Genomic DNA, 16,943 nt, shown 5'->3' on the forward strand with positions numbered 1-16,943 from the left:
CTGTACGCCACCACTGCAGCCACTCTATAGCGCTACATTACAGTGATGTGGGGACACCGCCACCTGCTGTACACCGGGAGCACTGCAGCTGATCTCTATAGAGCCACATTACAGTGATGTGGGGACACCGCCACCTGCTGTACACCGGGAGCACTGCAGCCGATCTCTATAGAGCCACATTACAGTGATGTGGGGACACCACCACCTGCTGTACGCCGGGAGCACTGCAGCCACTCTATAGAGCCACATTACAGCGATGTGGGGACACTGCCACCTGCTGTACACCGGGAGCACTGCAGCTGATCTCTATAGAGCCATATTACAGCGATGTGGGAACACCGCCACCTGCTGTATGCCGGGAGCACTGCAGCCGATCTCTATAGCGCTACATTACAGTGATGTTGGGACACCACCACCTGCTGTACACCGGGAGCACTGCAGCTGATCTCTATAGCGCTACATTACAGTGATGTGGGGACACCGCCCCCTGCTGTACACCGGGAACACTGCAGCCACTCTCTATAGAGCCACATTACAGTGATGTGGGGACACCGCCACCTGCTGTACACCGGGAGCACTGCAGCTGATCTCTATAGAGCTGCATTACAGTGATGTGGGAGCACCGCCACCTGCTGTACGCCGGGAGCACTGCAGCCACTCTATAGCGCTACATTACAGTGATGTGGGGACACCGCCACCTGCTGTACACCGGGAGCACTGCAGCTGATCTCTATAGAGCCACATTACAGTGATGTGGGGACACCGCCACCTGCTGTACACCGGGAGCACTGCAGCCACTCTCTATAGAGCCACATTACAGTGATGTGGGGACACCGCCACCTGCTGTACACCGGGAGCACTGCAGCTGCCTCGGACGGAACCATGTGCCGGGGGGAGCTTCCTCATTATACCGCCGCCCCTCGGCTCTCCTTTCGGTCATTGTGATGATAGGATCGTACAGAGCGGGGTAATAATAATAATATCCGGTCACCGGGGGTCCCGGTACTGCGGAGAACGAGCCGTGTGCAGCGGCAGGTGCCGGGGATACATGGTGCAGGCCGGGGAGGGGTCTGGGCGTCACGTGGTGCTCACGTGGCTCATCCATCCATGCGGCTTTTGGAGTCCGGCTGCTGCTACATGCGGAGGTAAGAGCGAGGCGGGGACCCGGGCCTGGGTGTGCGGCCCATGCCGGTACTGGGGGCCACTGGGGTCATTACTGGGGGCCACTGGTGCGGCTTGTGGCGTTACTGGAGGTCACTGGTGCGCCCCGTGCCGTTACTGGGGGGGTCACAGGTGCGTCCCGTGCTGTTACCGGGGGCCACTGGTGCAGTGTCAGCACTATAACACTAATCTATGTCTGTATTACAGGACCGGTGACCTGCGGCTGAGCCAGGCAAGATGAGGCTGGAGACCCCCCTGTGTATGTACGGTATGTATCCTGTATATAACCACCTATATACGGTGCACAGACCCCCTGTGTATGTATCCTGTATATAACCACCTATATACGGTGCACAGACCCCCTGTGTATGTATCCTGTATATAACCACCTATATACGGTGCACAGACCCCCTGTGTATGTATCCTGTATATAACCACCTATATACGGTGCACAGACCCCCGGTGTATGTATCCTGTATATAACCACCTATATACGGTGCACAGACCCCCGGTGTATGTATCCTGTGTATAACCACCTATATACGGTGCACAGACCCCCGGTGTATGTATCCTGTGTATAACCACCTATATACGGTGCACAGACCCCCGGTGTATGTATCCTGTATATAACCACCTATATACGGTGCACAGACCGCCGGTGTATGTATCCTGTGTATAATAACCGCCTATATACGGTGCACAGACCCCCTGTGTATGTATCCTGTGTATAACCACCTATATACGGTGCACAGACCCCCGGTGTATGTATCCTGTATATAACCACCTATATACGGTGCACAGACCCCCGGTGTATGTATCCTGTATATAACCACCTATATACGGTGCACAGACCCCCGGTGTATGTATCCTGTATATAACCACCTATATACGGTGCACAGACCGCCGGTGTATGTATCCTGTGTATAATAACCGCCTATATACGGTGCACAGACCGCCGGTGTATGTATCCTGTGTATAATAACCGCCTATATACGGTGCACAGACCGCCGGTGTATGTATCCTGTGTATAACCACCTATATACGGTGCACAGACCCCCGGTGTATGTATCCTGTATATAACCACCTATATACGGTGCACAGACCCCCGGTGTATGTATCCTGTATATAACCACCTATATACGGTGCACAGACCCCCGGTGTATGTATCCTGTATATAACCACCTATATACGGTGCACAGACCCCCGGTGTATGTATCCTGTATATAACCACCTATACACGGTGCACAGACCGCCGGTGTATGTATCCTGTGTATAATAACCGCCTATATACGGTGCACAGACCCCCGGTGTATGTAACCTGTGTATATTAACCGCCTATATACGGTGCACAGACCCCAGGTGTATGTATCCTGTGTATAATAACCGCCTGTATACGGTGCACAGACCCCCGGTGTATGTATCCTGTGTATAATAACCGCCTATGTACGGTGCACAGACCCCCGGTGTATGTAACCTGTGTATAATAACCGCCTATGTACGGTGCACAGACCCCCGGTGTATGTAACCTGTGTATAATAACCGCCTATGTACGGTGCACAGACCCCCGGTGTATGTATCCTGTGTATAATAACCGCCTATATACGGTGCACAGATCCCCGGTGTATGTATCCTGTGTATAATAATCGCCTATATACGGTGCACAGACCCCCGGTGTATGTAACCTGTGTATAATAACCGCCTATATACGGTGCACAGACCCCCGGTGTATGTAACCTGTGTATAATAACCGCCTATGTACGGTGCACAGACCCCCGGTGTATGTATCCTGTGTATAATAACCGCCTATATACGGTGCACAGACCCCCGGTGTATGTATCCTGTGTATAACAACCGCCTATATACGGTGCACAGACCCCCGGTGTATGTATCCTGTGTATAATAACCGCCTATATACGGTGCACAGACCCCCGGTGTATGTATCCTGTGTATAACAACCGCCTATATACGGTGCACAGACCCCCAGTGTATGTATCCTGTGTATAATAACCGCCTATATACGGTGCACAGACCCCCGGTGTATGTATCCTGTGTATAACAACCGCCTATATACGGTGCACAGACCCCCAGTGTATGTATCCTGTGTATAATAACCGCCTATATACGGTGCACAGACCCCCGGTGTATGTAACCTGTGTATAACCACCTATATACGGTGCACAGACCCCCGGTGTTTGTATGTATCCTGTGTATAATAACCGCCTATGTACGGTGCACAGACCCCCGGTGTATGTATCCTGGGTATAATAACCGCCTATATACGGTGCACAGACCCCCGGTGTATGTATCCTGGGTATAATAACCGCCTATATACGGTGCATAGACCCCCGGTGTATGTATCCTGGGTATAATAACCGCCTATATACGGTGCACAGACCCCCGGTGTATGTATCCTGGGTATAATAACCGCCTATATACTGTGCATAGACCCCCGGTGTATGTAACCTGTGTATAACCACCTATATACGGTGCACAGACCCCCGGTGTATGTATGTATCCTGGGTATAATAACCACCTATATACGGTGCACAGACCCCCGGTGTATGTAACCTGTGTATAATAACCGCCTATATACGGTGCACAGACCCCCGGTGTATGTAACCTGTGTATAATAACCGCCTGTATACGGTGCACAGACCCCCGGTGTATGTAACCTGTGTATAATAACCGCCTATATACGGTGCATAGACCCCCGGTGTATGTAACCTGTGTATAATAACCGCCTGTATACGGTGCACAGACCCCCGGTGTATGTATCCTGTGTATAATAACCGCCTATATACGGTGCACAGACCCCCGGTGTATGTAACCTGTGTATAATAACCGCCTATATACGGTGCACAGACCCCCGGTGTATGTAACCTGTGTATAATAACCGCCTATATACGGTGCATAGACCCCCGGTGTATGTAACCTGTGTATAATAACCGCCTGTATACGGTGCACAGACCCCCGGTGTATGTATCCTGTGTATAATAACCGCCTATATACGGTGCACAGACCCCCGGTGTATGTATCCTGTGTATAATAACCGCCTATATACGGTGCACCGCCGGCCTCCCCTTTCCTCCTACTGGCGCTATCACGCATCTTACATTCCCTACATAAAGTCCCGATACAGTCATTCCTGGGGTCCTATACATAGTCCCTCACATTATATGTACTAGGCTAGAGTAATGGAGTCATCACCCCCAATTATTGTATCGCCTGAGTGCAGCACGGGGCTTATGGAGCAGTCTAGGGAAGTCTGATATCAGTAGACTCCTCTAATAACCATCTATACACTGGGTACAGCCCGGCCCCCAGGATCGTTCTAGTCGTCCGCCCATCTCCTGTATTGTGCTGCATCTGGGTAACAGCGCTGCGTGTGTGTTCCGCAGGTCTTCCAGCATGGCCCGGCTTGCGGTAGCCCCGTCCATTCCTGTAGACTCTGCTAGATCAGCCCTGGGACGGTTTGAGGCCTCTCTCTGCCCCTCCGGGGGGAGGTTATAGAAATCCCAGACACTGTCTTTATGGGGTAGAAATGGATCCATCTTGCAGTTCATTGAACAGCGCTGGGACACTTACTGTATATTGTAGTACTTGTTAAGCTGGGTAGCAATGTGTATTCCCACGTCAGTACATTGTCCCACCCGTTGTACGATTGTGCATGAGGCGGTGTGATCCCTGGTGGTGGCCAGCGCAGTCTCCGTGTAACTAGCGCTGTTACACATCACACGTATGTACCTGTGTCATTACTGCGACCCCCATCAGACCATTCTGGACACGGGGGCAGGGAAGCGTATAGTGAGGATCTAGTGTTCATTCTAGCACCCTCTATCTGTGAAAACCCATGCAGTTCCTGTTCCCTGCCTGGGGTGTCGCTGTAGTGCTTGTAGCACAGTGTGGTCTATATATCAGCACTGATATGCAAACCAGACCTGTGCTAGAAACACCACAGCAGACAGCGACACCCCAGGCAGGGAACAGGAACTGCATGGATTTTCAAATATGGCGGGTGCTAGAATATTCTGCCATGTGGTGCGCGCACTTCTCTACATTTACATGTATTATTATTTTGTCAGGTCAGGAAGAGCGTCCGTCAGTCTCCCGTGTGGTGGATGGCGTCTGGGCTGGACACAAGGTGTGTATTATACCCCTCCCCTGTCACCACGGGCAGGTCTTCCAGCATGGCCCGGCTTGCGGTAGCCCCGTCCATTCCTGTAGACTCTGCTAGATCAGCCCTGGGACGGTTTGAGGCCTCTCTCTGCCCCTCCGGGGGGAGGTTATAGAAATCCCAGACACTGAGGCCTAAATACTTTGTTTCGTTATAAGCACTATCCCTATAAATGTGTCACCGTATTCATTGTGTGTTCTCCCATGTCCAGCGTTCTCCCTGTGGGACCAGGTCTGAACCCAGTGGCGTAGCTGCAGGCAGCTGGTGGCGGTAACTAGGAGGGAAATGTGGGGGTCCCCGGCAGCGTGTAATGACACCCTAGAAAATGTTTTTTTAAGACCCCTCACAGGAACCCACTGACACAATGCAGCAGCCATCACCTGACACCACCGAGATCACCTTCAGGTGGGTTTTGGAAGATGTTAGTAAATCCTGACTGTGCCCGTTTTCTAGAACTGAGGGGGTTATTGTGTAATGGGAATGGAAGGGTTTCCCCTCAGATTGTTAAATGTGACATCTGCGGCTCACGCGTAGATAGGCATTTCCCACCAGCAGGTGACAGCAGTGACTAACGCATTGCACATTCTGTTACGTGACTTCGAGAGACGGGAAATGTTCTATGTCACTAATTTGACCTCAACCTGTCTGTTTTATAGACTCCCAGATGATGGTGGATCCTGTCAGCAGTGACCATACAAGGTGCGTATTATACCCCTCCCCTGTCACCATGTGCAGGTCTTCCAGCATGGCCCGGCTTGCGGTAGCCCCGTCCATTCCTGTAGACTCTGCTAGATCATCCCTGGGACGGTTTGAGGCCTCTCTCTGCCCCTCCGGGGGGAGGTTATAGAAATCCCAGACACTGGTAGGACAGTAAATGCCCCAGACGTAGGTGACTCTCTGGTTGGAATGATTGAGACCCATGTATATATTCTGGCTGTAACCTGGGTAAGAGAATTACTGTTTGGGGTGAGAGATCCTGATCAGTAGAAATGGGGTCAGGGCTGGAGGTGGCATCTGTGCCGCCTCTGTGTATTGGGGGCACACCGGTAGCTGGAGGTAGAATCACGGCATTGGACTGCACCCGGTATATAGGACACTGTCTGGGAAGATGTCGCTGATGTCATACACCCCCATAGGGTACAGGGAGGACCGTAGGCATCCGGCACAGGTAAGGGGCCTTATAGAGCAGTCTGTTCCATAATATACACCGGTCAGGTCCCGGATCTTACTGATGTTATTGGACAATAACCGTATTACTGATATGGGACACAAGATAGCCGTCACTTCCTCCATAGAACGGTCTCCAGCATATTCCCGGCACACAGCTCAGCTTTAGGACTGTGTGTGCATCTCTTGTAGCCGAGCGTCTGAAGCCAGATGGGTAGAGTGCAAGCTCTGCAGCACAATCTCATTGTGATATGGTGGCATGTAACGCTGGGTGGCAGAGGAACGTGAGTGGAATCTGTGAGATCTTCCCTTACAGTTTGTTACAGTCCATTCTGATGATGCAAAACCTGTGATACTTATACTCTGTTCCCTGCCCACAGGACGAGGGGTTTGTGTTTCCCTGGTGGCGGATGATTGTGACGTTTATACTCTGTTCCCTGCCCACAGGATGTGGTTTGTGTTTCCCCGGTGGTGGATGATTGTGACACTTATACTCTGTTCCCTGAGCACAGGACGAGGGGTTTGTGTTTCCCCAGTGGCGGATGATTGTGACGTTTATACTCTGTTCCCTGCCCACAGGATGAGGGGTTTGTGTTTCCCTGGTGGCGGATGATTGTGACACTTATACTCTGTTCCCTGCCCACAGGACGAGGGGTTTGTGTTTCCCCGGTGGCGGATGATTGTGACACTTATACTCTGTTCCCTGCCCACAGGACGAGGGGTTTGTGTTTCCCTGGTGGCGGATGATTGTGACACTTATACTCTGTTCCCTGCCCACAGGACGAGGGGTTTGTGTTTCCCCGGTGGCGGATGATTGTGACGTTTATACTCTGTTCCCTGCCCACAGGATGAGGGGTTTGTGTTTCCCCGGTGGCGGATGATTGTGACGTTTATACTCTGTTCCCTGCCCACAGGACGTGGTTTGTGTTTCTCCGGTGGCGGATGATTGTGACACTTATACTCTGTTCCCTGCCCACAGGACGAGGGGTTTGTGTTTCCCCGGTGGTGGATGATTGTGACTCTTATACTCTGTTCCCTGCCCACAGGACGTTGTTTCGGTTTCCCCAGTGGCGGATGAATGTGACTCTTATACTCTGTTCCCTGCCCCAGGACGTGGGGTTTGTTTCCCTGGTGGCGGATGATTGTGACACTTATACACTGTTCCCTTCCCACAGGACGAGGGGTTTGTGTTTCCCCGGTGGTGGATGATTGTGACTCTTATACTCTGTTCCCTGCCCACAGGACGTTGTTTCGGTTTCCCCAGTAGCGGATGAGGATTTGGCTGGATACAAGGTGCGTATTGCCCCATACTCTCCGTTAAGTTCTGCTATAAAGAACTGACTCAATAATTCGTCACAAATGGTTGACATAGACACAAGGTGGAGGAGACAGTGGTCAGTCCATGATAAAGTCCACATGAGTTTTTAGTATACCACGTCCCTTGCCAAGTTTCAGGGAAGGTGTCACGCTGCGCTCTACTGTTCCCAGTTGATGCCCACTCGAATGTACAGTTCCAAGTATAAAAAGTAAAAAAAAAAAACCTCACGGGCACACCCTCCTGCGTGCCCGTCACCATGTGCAGGTCTTCCAGCATGGCCCGGCTTGCGGTAGCCCCGTCCATTCCTGTAGACTCTGCTAGATCAGCCCTGGGACGGTTTGAGGCCTCTCTCTGCCCCTCCGGGGGGAGGTTATAGAAATCCCAGACACTGTCTTTATGGAGTAGAAATGGATCCATCTTGCAATTCATTGAACAGTGCTGGGACACTTATTGTATATTGTAGTACTTGTTAAGCTGGGTAGCAATGTGTATTCCCAAGTCAGAACATTGTCCCACCCGTTGTACGATTGTGCGTGAGGCGGTGTGATCCCTGGTGGTGGCCAGCGCAGTCTCCGTGTAACTAGCGCTGTTACACATCACACGTATGTACCTGTGTCATTACTGCGACCCCCATCAGACCATTCTGGACACGGGGGCAGGGAAGCGTATAGTGAGGATCTAGTGTTCATTCTAGCACCCTCTATCTGTGAAAACCCATGCAGTTCCTGTTCCCTGCCTGGGGTGTCGCTGTAGTGCTTTTAGCACAGTGTGGTCTATATATCAGCACTGATGTGCAAACCAGACCTGTGCTAGAAACACCACAGCAGACAGCGACACCCCAGGCAGGGAACAGGAACTGCATGGATTTTCAAATATGGCGGGTGCTAGAATAAACACTAAGGATTCTGCCATGTTCCCAGTGGTGCGCGCACTTCTCTACATTTACATGTATTATTATTTTGTCAGGTCAGGAAGAGCGGCCGCCAGTCTCCCGTGTGGTGGATGCCGTCTGGGCTGGACACAAGGTGCGTATTATACCCCTCCCCCGTCACCACGGGCAGGTCTTCCAGCATGGCCCGGCTTGCGGTAGCCCCGTCCATTCCTGTAGACTCTGCTAGATCATCCCTGGGACGGTTTGAGGCCTCTCTCTGCCCCTCCGGGGGGAGGTTATAGAAATCCCAGACACTGGTAGGACAGTAAATGCCCCAGACGTAGGTGACTCTCTGGTTGGAATGATTGAGACCCATGTATATATTCTGGCTGTAACCTGGGTAAGAGAATTACTGTTTGGGGTGAGAGAGATCCTGATTAGTAGAAATGGGGTCAGGGCTGGAGGTGGCATCTGTGTGTCCTCTGTGTATTGGGGGCACACCGGTAGCTGGAGGTAGAATAACAGCATTGGACTGCACCCGGTATATAGGGCACTGTCCGGGAAGATGTCGCTGATGTCATACACCCCCATAGGGTACAGGGAGGACCGTAGGCATCCGGCACAGGTAAGGGGCCTTATAGAGCAGTCTGTTCCATAATATACACCGGTCAGGTCCCGGATCTTACTGATGTTATTGGACAATAACCGTATTACTGATATGGGACACAAGATAGCCGTCACTTCCTCCATAGAACGGTCTCCGGCATATTCCCGGCACACAGCTCAGCTTTAGGACTGTGTGTGCATCTCTTGTAGCCGAGCGTCTGAAGCCAGATGGGTAGAGTGCAAGCTCTGCAGCACAATCTCATTGTGATATGGTGGCATGTAACGCTGGGTGGCAGAGGAACGTGAGTGGAATCTGTGAGATCTTCCCTTACAGTTTGTTACAGTCCATTCTGATGATGCAAAACTTGTGACACTTATACTCTGTTCCCTGCCCACAGGACGAGGGGTTTGTGTTTCCCTGGTGGCGGATGATTGTGACGTTTATACTCTGTTCCCTGCCCACAGGATGTGGTTTGTGTTTCCCCGGTGGTGGATGATTGTGACACTTATACTCTGTTCCCTGAGCACAGGACGAGGGGTTTGTGTTTCCCCAGTGGCGGATGATTGTGACGTTTATACTCTGTTCCCTGCCCACAGGATGAGGGGTTTGTGTTTCCCTGGTGGCGGATGATTGTGACACTTATACTCTGTTCCCTGCCCACAGGACGAGGGGTTTGTGTTTCCCTGGTGGCGGATGATTGTGACACTTATACTCTGTTCCCTGCCCACAGGACGAGGGGTTTGTGTTTCCCTGGTGGCGGATGATTGTGACACTTATACTCTGTTCCCTGAGCACAGGACGAGGGGTTTGTGTTTCCCCAGTGGCGGATGATTGTGACACTTATACTCTGTTCCCTGCCCACAGGACGTGGTTTGTGTTTCCCTGGTGGCGGATGATTGTGACTCTTATACTCTGTTCCCTGCCCACAGGATGTGGTTTGTGTTTCCCTGGTGGCGGATGATTGTGACTCTTATACTCTGTTCCCTGAGCACAGGACGAGGGGTTTGTGTTTCCCTGGTGGCGGATGATTGTGACACTTATACTCTGTTCCCTGCCCACAGGACGAGGGGTTTGTGTTTCCCCGGTGGCGGATGATTGTGACACTTATACTCTGTTCCCTGCCCACAGGACGTGGTTTGTGTTTCCCTGGTGGCGGATGATTGTGACTCTTATACTCTGTTCCCTGCCCCAGGACGTGGGGTTTGTGTTTCCCCGGTGGTGGATGATTGTGACACTTATACTCCGTTCCCTGCCCCAGGACGAGGTGTTTGTGTTTCCCTGGTGGCGGATGATTGTGACGTTTATACTCTGTTCCCTGCCCACAGGACGAGGGGTTTGTGTTTCCCCGGTGGCGGATGATTGTGACGTTTATACTCTGTTCCCTGCCCACAGGATGAGGGGTTTGTGTTTCCCTGGTGGCGGATGATTGTGACACTTATACTCTGTTCCCTGCCCCAGGATGTGGGGTTTGTGTTTCCCCGGTGGTGGATGATTGTGACACTTATACTCTGTTCCCTGCCCCAGGACGTGGGGTTTGTGTTTCCCCGGTGGCGGATGATTGTGACACTTATACTCTGTTCCCTGCCCCAGGACGAGGGGTTTGTGTTTCCCCGGTGGCGGATGATTGTGACACTTATACTCTGTTCCCTGCCCACAGGACGAGGGGTTTGTGTTTCCCTGGTGGCGGATGATTGTGACTCTTATACTCTGTTCCCTGCCCACAGGACGAGGGGTTTGTGTTTCCCCGGTGGCGGATGATTGTGACGTTTATACTCTGTTCCCTGCCCACAGGACGAGGGGTTTGTGTTTCCCTGGTGGCGGATGATTGTGACTCTTATACTCTGTTCCCTGCCCACAGGACGTTGTTTCGGTTTCCCCAGTAGCGGATGAGGATTTGGCTGGGTACAAGGTGCGTATTGCCCCATACTCTCCGTTAAGTTCTGCTATAAAGAATTGACTGTCAATAATTCGTCACAAATGGTTGACATAGACACAAGGTGGAGGAGACAGTGGTCGGTCCATGATAAAGTCCACATGAGTTTTTAGTATACCACGTCCCTTGCCAAGTTTCAGGGAAGGTGTCACGCTGCGCTCTACTGTTCCCAGTTGATGCCCACTCGAATGTACAGTTCAAGTATAATAAGTAAAAAAAAAACCTCACGGGCACACCCTCCTGTGTGCCCGTCACCATGTGCAGGTCTTCCAGCATGGCCCGGCTTGCGGTAGCCCCGTCCATTCCTGTAGACTCTGCTAGATCAGCCCTGGGACGGTTTGAGGCCTCTCTCTGCCCCTCCGGGGGGAGGTTATAGAAATCCCAGACACTGTCTTTATGGGGTAGAAATGGATCCATCTTGCAGTTCATTGAACAGCGCTGGGACACTTACTGTATATTGTAGTACTTGTTAAGCTGGGTAGCAATGTGTACCCATCCCAATATCGCTGCAGAAGGGACCAATCAGGTGGCAGGCGCTGGTGCTAGGTCTGATGGGGGAAGCCAGGGGGACACTGGTAGAGGAGTAATTGGCTCTGTACGGCCGGTGATAGAAGACGTGAGAGGAGGAACGCGTTGTTGTGTGTAGATGGAAGTAAGGATGGCCATCGATGGTGTTAAACTATGCAATGGATCCATATTTGTATCTATCGATGGTCATCCATTATTTTGACTGATTTGCCTATGGGCCAATCAAAACAAGGGCGGGCTTCTCGGGTGTCACTGCACATTGAAAAAAAACAAAAGCAAAACATTGGTTTTGCTGTGCCATTGATGGAGGGAAACCATCTGTTTCTCCCTATCGATGGCAAAAGTATTTGACATTGGCCATAAACCATCGACTATTTCAAATAGTTCCTGGGGCCCAATGTCTTTACTGGGGGCCACTGGTGCAGTGCGTCAGCACCATAACACTAATCTATGTCTGTATTACAGGACCGGTGTATCCTGTATATAATCACCTATATACGGTGCACAGACCCCCGGTGTATGTAACCTGTGTATAATAACCGCCTATATACGGTGCACAGACCCCCGGTGTATGTATCCTGTATATAATCACCTATATACGGTGCACAGACCCCCGGTGTATGTATCCTGTGTATAATAATCACCTATATACGGTGCACAGACCCCCGGTGTATGTAACCTGTGTATAATAACCGCCTATATACGGTGCACAGACCCCCGGTGTATGTATCCTGTATATAATCACCTATATACGGTGCACAGACCCCCGGTGTATGTAACCTGTGTATAATAACCGCCTATATACGGTGCACAGACCCCCGGTGTATGTATCCTGTGTATAATAATCACCTATATACGGTGCACAGACCCCCGGTGTATGTAACCTGTGTATAATAACCGCCTATATACGGTGCACAGACCCCCGGTGTATGTATCCTGTATATAATCACCTATATACGGTGCACAGACCCCCGGTGTATGTATCCTGTGTATAATAATCACCTATATACGGTGCACAGACCCCCGGTGTATGTAACCTGTGTATAATAACCGCCTATATACGGTGCACAGACCCCCGGTGTATGTATCCTGTATATAATCACCTATATACGGTGCACAGACCCCCGGTGTATGTAACCTGTGTATAATAACCGCCTATATACGGTGCACAGACCCCCGGTGTATGTATCCTGTGTATAATAATCACCTATATACGGTGCACAGACCCCCGGTGTATGTAACCTGTGTATAATAACCGCCTATATACGGTGCACAGACCCCCGGTGTAAGTATCCTGTATATAATCACCTATATACGGTGCACAGACCCCTGGTGTATGTATCCTGTGTATAATAACCGCCTATATACGGTGCACAGACCCCCGGTGTAAGTATCCTGTATATAATCACCTATATACGGTGCACAGACCCCCGGTGTATGTATCCTGTGTATAATAACCGCCTATATACGGTGCACAGACCCCCGGTGTATGTAACCTGTGTATAATAACCGCCTATATACGGTGCACAGACCCCCGGTGTATGTATCCTGTATATAACCACCTATATACGGTGCACAGACCCCCGGTGTATGTATCCTGTGTATAATAACCGCCTATATACGGTGCACAGACCCCCCGGTGTATGTAACCTGTGTATAATAACCGCCTATATACGGTGCACAGACCCCCGGTGTAAGTATCCTGTATATAATCACCTATATACGGTGCACCGCCGGCCTCCCCTTTCCTCCTACTGGCGCTATCACGCATCTTACATTCCTGGGGTCCTATACATAGACCCTCACATTATATGTACTAGGCTAGAGTAATGGAGTCATCACCCCCAATTATTGTATCGCCTGAGTGCAGCACGGGGCTCATGGAGTAGGTATAACCTGATTTCAAGTCATCGATGGTCATCCCTAGACGGTAGTGCGATATTTACAGGTGACGGTTCCCAATGGAAGAATCAGACATTGCGCTTTTATCCGCAGAATATATCAGTAACTAGGCTACAGACATTGTTACTGTGGCCCCCGGGTCATAGACCCTTCATCCATGGGAACACTAAAGGTCCCTGTCAGAACATTGTCCCACCCGTTGTAGGATTGTGCGTGAGGCGGTGTGATCCCTGGTGGTGGCCAGCGCAGTCTCATCATATGTACCTGTAATTACTGGGACCCCCATCAGACTGCTGTGGACACTGGGGCAGAGAAGGGTACAGTCAGGATCTGGTTCCGCCATGTTCCCAGTGGTGCGCGCACTTCTCTACATTTACATGTATTATTATCTGTCAGGTCAGGAAGAGCGTCCGTCAGTCGCCCGTGTGGTGGATGGCGTCTGGGCTGGAAACAAGGTGCGTATTATACCCCTCCCCCGTCACCACGGGCAGGTCTTCCAGCATGGCCCGGCTTGCGCCCGTCCATTCCTGTAGACTCTGCTAGATCAGCCCTGGGACGGTTTGAGGCCTCTCTCTGCCCCTCCGGGGGGAGGTTATAGAAATCCCAGACACGGTCTCTATGAGAAGTATCCATCTTGCAGTTCATTAACCCCTTCAATGTTGCTGGGAACAATCCTCAAAAGATCGGCTAGAAATGCCAGCGCCGCTCCCAGCGACTGTTCTTGTGGTATAAACAAATACATATACGGTTAAGTCGCTGTGAGCGGCACTGGAATTTTTAGCGGATATCTCACAGTAACGAGGACACAATGTAATTAAAAGTAACTCTTGTTAAGCGGGGTAGTAATGTGTACCCATCCTAATATTGCCGCAGAAGGGACCAAGCATGCGGCAAGCTCATGCTCTCTCCCTGATTCTTGGTCACATGGGGGGAGTCATGTGACACGCTATGGCCGGGCCGGCGGGATGTCCTGCATATCATGTGTACACACTAGACCACGTACAAGATCTGTCCCTCCGATACGCGTCTCCTGTCTAGTGTGTACTTGCGCTTTAAGGTGGATGATCAGATTTATAGTTCTTAGACCCTACAATCTTCCCTTTCCTGTATGGTAAGGGATAATCTATGAATAGATTTGGTTACTTTACAGCAGGCATGTCAAACTCAAAATACCAACTGGGCCGAATAACCAAGGTCTTGTGTGGGCCGCAAGAAAAAAAAAAGAGTTCTATATTCAATTGTCCTATATACCCATTGTCAGCACTGTACAGTCGCCTCCTCTATATTATATATCAGTGTCTATTTAGGGTTCACATTCTGACCCAGGGAATGAGTAAACAAAATCCACATTTGACACAGGGAATGTCAGTTGACACCTAACACACCATACATTACAAGCAGTGTCAAACTTATGGCCCTCTAGCCCTCCCTGAGACCATTAGGGTCAATGTGAAATGCCCCCCAGGCCCCCTCATTGTTAACGCCACCCCACCATCAACGCCACCCCACCATCAACGCCAACCCGAAGCATGGCGAGCGCAGCAGTACGGGTCCTCTGACCTTTTCGTATCCCCACTATCCACGTCAAGTTGATTTTATATAGTGTGGTGAGCCACCGATCCCGAAGCGTGGCGAGCGCACGCGTAATACCAGTGAAGTAATGCGGGTCCCCTCCGGGTCTAGCTGCGCTCGCCACGCTATATAAAATCTACTCGACGTGGATAGTGGGGGTATGAAAAGGTCGGAGGACGCGTACCACCGCCCCTTGCGGGCTCGCTGCGCTTGCCACGCTTCAGGTTGGTGTTGATGGTGGGGTGGAATTAACAATGAGGGGGCATAGAAACAACTGGGGGGCATTTCATTGACCCTAATGGTCTCAGGGACCATTTAACATTGATTCCTATGGAAAAATCGCATTCATCGCATGCGATTTGGTTGCATGCAATGCGATTGACTCGATTTTTCCGACCCGATGAAAATATTGGGCGCCCAGATAATACACAAGTACCAATAATAATACTATATATCAGTGTGTGCCAGGGGCTGTTATTCCCCCTTATATACCACCATTGACAGTGCCTGATACACAGAATTCTCCCCATGGCGTCAGATAACACTTATGCCCCCACGGCGCCAGGTAACACCTATGCCCCCATAAGACATCTTACCGCTGGCACTGCTCTCTGCTGCTGCCTCCAGCAGGGGGTTTCCTAAGGCCGCTCTGACCCCTCTCAATGCAGCCACTCGCCTCCACCTGTTTCCCGCCTCCGTCCTGCGCGGTGACGTCACACGTGCACCCGCACAATGCACTACTGGGAACGCCTAATCCAGGAGAGGCAGTTTTACCGCACATTTTCTTCTGAAGCCTCTCCTGGCTTCATCGTCTGGAAAGGGGCTTTGCGCTTGATCCTGCAGGCCACAAAAATTTGACATGTCTGCTTTACAGTGTAATGTGGAGGTTTTTAATCTTTATTTTCTTTCATTTTTAATTTGATTACTTTACTTTCAGGTAAACCTGCGCCGCTGCTGTGACCTGTACGGAATGGAACGCAAGCTTCCCGTACCGGCTGGGCTGGAACAATCTCTTCATTGACTGACTTTTTTCTGTCTAATAAAGCGCTCTGTGTGACCGGCTGTGCCAGTGTCTGTGTGTGAGGCGGGCTGTGCCAGTGTCTGTGTGTATAATTATATTAAATTGTATTGTATTGTATTTATACAATGAAATCAATGTGTATATCCCTGGGGTAATGGGTGTGCTGGGGGTTCTGTAGAGACTTCCTCTATAACGAGACGTCATGAAGTTCTGGCCCAGGCCCCAGAAATGTTTGTGCAGGAATGTGGAGTCTGTTCCAGTGATCAGTACCACAGCAAAGGCTCTGCTTCTATCACTAGCGCTGTCCTAACGCTCCAGGTTATACGGATATCCATGGTTAAGCGCAGATGGTTGGGGTCCTAATTAGGATGTCTTGGACACGAAGTTTGAGAACCTCAGTTATAAGAAGTAAATCTGTGCTGGGTCTGACATAGGTATGGGCAGAGGTGGACGGCACATCTCTGTGCCCCCCACCTCTGCCCACAGCGTGGCGCTCACAGAAGGTGTCCGTGAGTGAGAATGATTTATCGAGAGAGGGAGGAGCCATTTCTCAGATGTGACAGGATGCCTGGCCTCTAGGGGAACGGGGGGCATCCTGGTGCCCTGACTGCAGCAGGAGCAGTGGGCACATTAATAACCAATTAGAAAGCAACAAAATCCAGAGATTATATAGACACGGAGAATGCAGC

At 50.9% G+C, this 16,943-nt stretch overlaps 1 long non-coding RNA gene and 7 other non-coding genes across 20 annotated transcripts; all 8 read left to right on the plus strand.

The window, feature by feature from the left end:
- The first annotated feature begins 873 nt into the window (after window positions 1-873).
- Window positions 874-16,371, plus strand: LOC146079890 (uncharacterized). 13 transcript variants are annotated; one of them, XR_014474769.1, is made up of 9 exons: window positions 1,128-1,145; window positions 1,369-1,429; window positions 5,244-5,302; window positions 5,547-5,740; window positions 5,992-6,034; window positions 7,745-7,795; window positions 8,787-8,845; window positions 11,157-11,207; window positions 16,171-16,371. It is a non-coding gene; the product is annotated as an uncharacterized LOC146079890 (long non-coding RNA). The 13 variants fall into 13 exon arrangements; XR_014474768.1 differs by lacking the exons at window positions 5,547-5,740; window positions 5,992-6,034 and adding an exon at window positions 14,058-14,116 and having other exon boundaries at window positions 879-1,145; XR_014474772.1 differs by lacking the exon at window positions 11,157-11,207.
- Window positions 4,554-4,686, plus strand: LOC146005909 (small nucleolar RNA SNORA9). Its single transcript, XR_014444069.1, has one exon. It is a non-coding gene; the product is annotated as a small nucleolar RNA SNORA9 (small nucleolar RNA).
- LOC146005911 (small nucleolar RNA SNORA9) lies at window positions 5,333-5,465 on the plus strand. Its single transcript, XR_014444071.1, has one exon. It is a non-coding gene; the product is annotated as a small nucleolar RNA SNORA9 (small nucleolar RNA).
- LOC146005910 (small nucleolar RNA SNORA9) lies at window positions 6,065-6,197 on the plus strand. Its single transcript, XR_014444070.1, has one exon. It is a non-coding gene; the product is annotated as a small nucleolar RNA SNORA9 (small nucleolar RNA).
- On the plus strand, window positions 8,079-8,211 carry LOC146005907 (small nucleolar RNA SNORA9). The gene has a single exon (XR_014444067.1). It is a non-coding gene; the product is annotated as a small nucleolar RNA SNORA9 (small nucleolar RNA).
- Window positions 8,876-9,008, plus strand: LOC146005912 (small nucleolar RNA SNORA9). The gene has a single exon (XR_014444072.1). It is a non-coding gene; the product is annotated as a small nucleolar RNA SNORA9 (small nucleolar RNA).
- Window positions 11,490-11,622, plus strand: LOC146005908 (small nucleolar RNA SNORA9). Its single transcript, XR_014444068.1, has one exon. It is a non-coding gene; the product is annotated as a small nucleolar RNA SNORA9 (small nucleolar RNA).
- Window positions 14,147-14,274, plus strand: LOC146005913 (small nucleolar RNA SNORA9). Its single transcript, XR_014444073.1, has one exon. It is a non-coding gene; the product is annotated as a small nucleolar RNA SNORA9 (small nucleolar RNA).
- Window positions 16,372-16,943: the final 572 nt, after the last annotated feature.

The sequence above is a fragment of the Crinia signifera genome, chromosome 5 (genome assembly GCF_055691185.1).
Source record: "Crinia signifera chromosome 5, ASM5569118v1, whole genome shotgun sequence".
NCBI lineage: Eukaryota > Metazoa > Chordata > Amphibia > Anura > Myobatrachidae > Crinia > Crinia signifera.